The following is a 5889-nucleotide window of genomic DNA, read 5'->3' as shown; positions in this document are numbered from 1 at the left end:
CATATGTTGACAAGTTGATAAAAGTTGCAAAGAACCACAAAATAAGCACGTACCATCCAAGCATGATGTCTTGTAAAATTGTTGGCCGTCCCTTATTTCACATAAAATATTGGATATGAATTCCCTTGAAGATCTTGGTGGCTCATTTATGTCACAATCCTGCAAAACAAACTGAGAATGCAAAATTATGCATATATACCTAAAAACATCAAAATGGTTAGAAAATTCAATATGTATCCTACAACAACAAGTTGTGCGTGTTTGATTTATCTTCACATAAAAAGGTTTACCCATCTCAAAAAATCTTTGACTTATTCGAATTTGAGGATACATACCAATAAATTTTGCAAAAAATTGTGTCTGAGTTGTGTCCAAAAAATGTTTTGCATGTGGCTCGCGATTTTGGCTACCAATCCTCCTTCTTACAACATCTCTTTGATTAGGGGAAACACGTGTGTTATTTTTCCAAAAATCTTCGATCAATGATTTCAAGGCTTCACTAATTTCTTTATCCTTTTGCGGTAGTCTACCGCTAAATGTCCATAACTCATTTGTTGTTGGATCTTCCAATCTCTCATGCCTTAGCATGGCTCTCCTTAGAGTACCTCTACCAATTTTTAATGTTTTGCTTGTCTTTCTCATGAGTCGAGCTTTCTTCATTTGGCTACTTACTATTGTCGATGTAAGTACTCGTCTTGCAATATTACTATCTTTGGTGCGTGATTTAGAACCCACTTTGTCATAAGCATTCATTAGATTCTTTACAATGTTTTTTTCATTTGAATCATCCATCGTTCTTAGCCCAAGAATCTTCATGATAGGCCTAAATTTTAAATTCCTCATCATTTCAACAAATAATTGGCATTGATCTATAATATTTAATTCATCAAAAAATAATCTCCACATACGATTAACTTTTCTTTGACAAGTACGCTTGCTAATCTTGTCAAGCATTGATTTCAAAATGTTACTATCAATATCAATCAAATATTTTGGTCTTCTAAAACGAATTCTAGAAGGTGTTATAATCTCTTCAATTCTCTCAACATTTTGAAAATCAACATAAGGTTGAGTGTATTGTGTACCTTGAACCGAAGATGATGTGCCTTGGCAATAAGATGCAAAAGATGGAATATCACCTACTTGATGTGTTGATGTTGTGCCTTCAACATGACATGATGGATTGTGTATATCGTCGGATCTACAAATCGGTGTCTCTTCAACATGAGAGGACGATATGACTTCAACATTGGAAGATGGTGTAGCGGACGATATGACTCCAACATTAGAAGATGGTGTAGCTTCACAATTCAATTGTCTTCTTGAGCGTAACAGTCTCATTCATTCTCTTTGTCTTTCCAATTCTTCCTCTTTGTTTCTTGGTACCGGTGGTTCTTGATCCTCTTCGAAAGTCAATTCTTCATTATTGCTTTGCAATTTTCTTTGCTCACGTAGTAATTTCATTTTATCTCTTTTAATTGCCAAATATCTCTCCCTATCTTCACTTGTTTGATTTTTTGGTTTCTTCCTTGGCATGATGATGATTTCTACATGTCAAATTATTCAAACATTTGAATTACTTAAAATGTGTAAATTAAAAATTATTCAAATACATATAAAAATTATAATTATTTGAATGAATACACAATATATATATATAAAATGACTTGTCAAATTTCTAACCATTTCGAAATAACATTTCATTGAAACATACAAATTTCAATGAATTCACTATATATTAAACATGTCAAATTATAATCAAATTTGTATCTATATATCAACAAACAATATTTAAAATAGATTGCACTAACCTTTTCTATACAAGGAATATTCAAAAAGTCTTCAAATCATGTATCCAATGATTGAATTTGGTGTTTGTTAGCTTCCAAAAGTGTTTTCCACCTTGAAATAGTGTTTGCCACTTTGAAAGAATGTTTGTTGTGTTGAAACCCGCAATTTCTGTCGAGATAATAGAGTGCAGAACAGAACAAAAGTAGAGAATGAATGAAACGGGCCCCAAAGTTGCTTTTTGACCGATTTTAGGTGATTTCACATAGTGCGTATGCGCTATAGCGCGTACGCACTATAGCGCATACGCACTATAGCACATACGCACTATATTAGAACACATCACTCTCCACCCTCCCTACTCTCTCTCTCTCTCCCTACTCTCTCTCTCTTCCTACTCTCTCTCCCCTCTCCCATCCTTTACTCTTTAGATCTCTCACACACACTCCCATCCTCCCTCTCTCACTTCTTACTATCTCTCTCTCTGCCACCTCCTACTCTCTCTCACACTCTCTCCCATCCCCTACTCTCTCTTACACACACTCCCATTCGCTACTCTCTCTCCCCTCTCCCATCCCCTAAACTCTCTCTTTTGCAGATACACACTCCCATCCCCCTCTCTCTCTCCCCTTTCCCATCCCTTACTCTCTAGATTGTTCACACGCACTCCCATCCCTCTCTCTCCTCCTCTCCCACTCCCTCTCCCACCACCTACTATCTCTCTCTCTCTCTCTCAAGTTCTCTCTCTTCCTCTCTACTCTCTCTCTCTCTCCCATCCCCTACTCTTACTCTCTCTCTCTCTCTCTCCAATCCCCAACTCTCTCTCACACTCTCTCCCATCCCCTACTCTCTCTGACACTCTCTCTCATCCTTTCACTCTGTCTCTCTCATCTCGTACTCTCTCTCTCTCTCTCTCTGTCACCTCCTACTCTCTCTCACACTCTTTCCCATCCTTTCACTCTGTCTCTCCCATCTCGTACTCTCTCTTTGCCACCCCCTAATCTCTCTCACACTCTCACACTCTCTCCTATCCCCTACTCTCTCTCTTTCATAGACACACACACACACACTCACACTCCCATCCCCCCTCTCTCTTCTCTCCCATCCCCTACTCTCTAGATTTGTCACACGCACTCCCATCCCTCTCTCTCCTCCTCTCCCACTCCCTCTCCCAGGTGACCTACTATTTCTCTCTCTCAAGTTCTCTCTCTCCCTCTCTACTCTCTCTCTCCCATCCCCTACTCTTACTCTCTCTCTCCCATTCCCAACTCTCTCTCTCACACTCTCTCCCATCCCCTACTCTCTCTCACACTCTCTCCCATCCTTTCACTCTATCTCTCCCATCTCGTACTCTCTCTTTGCCACCCCCTACTCTCTCTCACACTCTCACACTCTCTCCTATCCCCTACTCTCTCTCTTTCACAGACACACACACACACACTCACACTCCCATCCCACCTCTCTCTTCTCTCCCATCCCCTACTCTCTATATTTGTCACACACACTCCCATCCCTCTCTCTCCTCCTCTCCCACTCCCTCTCCCAGGTCACCTACTATTTCTCTCTCTCAAGTTCTCTCTCTCCCTCTCTACTCTCTCTCTCTCCCATCCCCTACTCTTACTCTCTCTCTCTCCCATTCCCAACTCTCTCTCACACTCTCTCCCATCCCCTACTCTCTCTCACACTCTCTCCCATCCTTTCACTCTGTCTCTCCCATCTCGTACTCTCTCTTTGCCACCCCCTACTCTCTCTCACACTCTCACACTCTCTCCTATCCCCTACTCTCTCTCTTTCACAGACACAGACACACACTCACACTCCCATCCCCCCTCTCTCTTCTCTCCCATCCCCTACTCTCTAGATTTGTCACACGCACTCCCATCCCTCTCTCTCCTCCTCTCCCACTCCCTCTCCCAGGTCACCTACTATTTCTCTCTCTCAAGTTCTCTCTCCCATCCCCTACTCTTACTCTCTCTCTCTCCCATTTCCAACTCTCTCTCACACTCTCTCCCATCCCCTACTCTCTCTCACACTCTCTCCCATCCTTTCACTCTGTCTCTCCCATCTCGTACTCTCTCTTTGCCACCCACTACTCTCTCTCACACTCTCACACTCTCTCCTATCCCCTACTCTCTCTCTTTCACAAACACACACACACACACACTCACACTCCCATCCCCCCTCTCTCTTCTCTCCCATCCCCTACTCTCTAGATTTGTCACACACACTCCCATCCCTCTCTCTCCTCCTCTCCCACTCCCTCTCCTAGGTCACCTACTATTTCTCTCTCAAGTTCTCTCTCTCCCTCTCTACTCTCTCTCTCCCATCCCCTACTCTTACTCTCTCTCTCTCCCATTCCCAACTCTCTCTCACACTCTCTCCCATCCCCTACTCTCTCTCACACTCTCTCCCATCCTTTCACTCTGTCTCTCCCATCCCATACTCTCTCTCTCTCTCTGCCGCCCCCTACTCTCTCTCTCACTCTCTCCCATCCTTTCACTCTATCTCTCCCATCCTTTCACTCTGTCTCTCCCATCTCGTACTCTCTCTCTACCACCCCCTACTCTCTCTCACACTCTCACACTCTCTCCCATCCCCTACTCTCTCTCTTTCACAGACACACACACTCTTATCCCCCCACTCTCTTCTCTCCCATCCCCTACTCTCTACATCTGTCACGCACACTCCCATCCCCCTATCTCTCTCCCTTTCCCTCTCCTACCACCTACTAGATCTCTCTCTCCCTCTCTACTCTCTCTCTCTCTCTCTCTCTCCCATCCCATCCCTTACTCTCACTCTCACTCTCTCTCTCTCCCATCCCATCCCTTACTCTCTCTCTCTCTCATCCCCTACTCTCTCTCACACTCCCATCCCCTAATCTCACTCTCTCCCCCATCCCATACGAGCTCTCTCTGCCACCACCTACTCTCTCTCACACTCTCACACTCTCTCCCATCCCCTACTCTATCTCTCTTACACACATTCCCATTCCCCCCCTCTCTCTCTCCCTCTCCCCCATCCCCTACTCTCTCTCTTTCATAGACACGCACTCCCACCCCCCCTCTCTCTCTCCTCTCCCATCCCCTACTCTCTAGATTTGTCACACAAACTCCCATCCCCCCTCTCTCTCCCTCTCCCACTCCCTCTCCCACCACCTACTATCTCTCTCTCTCTCTCAAGCACTCTCTTTCCCTCTTTACTTTCTCTCTCCCATCCCCTACTCTCACTCTCTCTCTTCCATCCCCTACTCTCTCTCTCTCTCTCTCTCACCCCCATCCTGTACAAGCTCTCTCTACCACCCCCTACTCTCTCTCAAACACTCACACTCTCTCCCATCCCCTACTCTATCTCTCTTATACACATTCCCATTCCCCCCCCCCCCTCTCTCTCTCTCTCACTCCCTCTCCCATTGCCTACTCTCTCCCATCCCCAACTCTATCTCTCTTACACACTTCCATTCCCCCTCTCCCTCTCCCTCCCACTCCCTCTCCCATCACCTACTATCTCTCTCTCTCTCTCTCCCTCTCTCTCCCATCCCCTACTCTCACTCTCTCTCTTTTCCACCCCTACTCTTTCTCACACTCTCTCCCATCCCCTACTTTCTCTCTTACACACACTTTCATCCCCCCTCTCTCTCCCTCTCCCACTCCCTCTACCATTGCCTAATCTCTTTCTCCTCCATCCACCCTCTCTCTCCCTCTCCCACTCCCTCTGCCATTGCCTACTCTCTTTCTATCCCATCCCCTACTCTCTCTATCTCTCTCTCCCCTCTCTCATTCCCTACTCTCTCTCTTTCACACACACCCATCCCCCCTCTCTCCTCTCCCATCCTCTAATTTTTCTCTCACTCGCTCTCCCTCTCCCACTGCCTACTCTCACTCTCTCTCACTCTCTCTCTCTCTCTCACTCTCTCCCTCTCTACTCTCTCTGCTACCCCCTACCCTCTCTCACATTTTCACACTCTCTCTCTTTCTCTCTTACATAAATTTCCATCCCCCCTCTCTCTCTCTCTCTCCCACTCCCTCTCCCATCGCCTACTCTCTCTTCCATCCCCTACTCTCTCTCAAGCTACTCTATCTTCCCCCTCTCCCATTCCCTACT

This window comes from Cupressus sempervirens, chromosome 4 (genome assembly GCF_028749045.1).
Source record: "Cupressus sempervirens isolate cs-2001-9-10 chromosome 4, ASM2874904v1, whole genome shotgun sequence".
NCBI classification, from domain to species: Eukaryota; Viridiplantae; Streptophyta; class Pinopsida; order Cupressales; family Cupressaceae; genus Cupressus; species Cupressus sempervirens.
Note: the sequence above shows the minus strand (reverse complement) of the source record.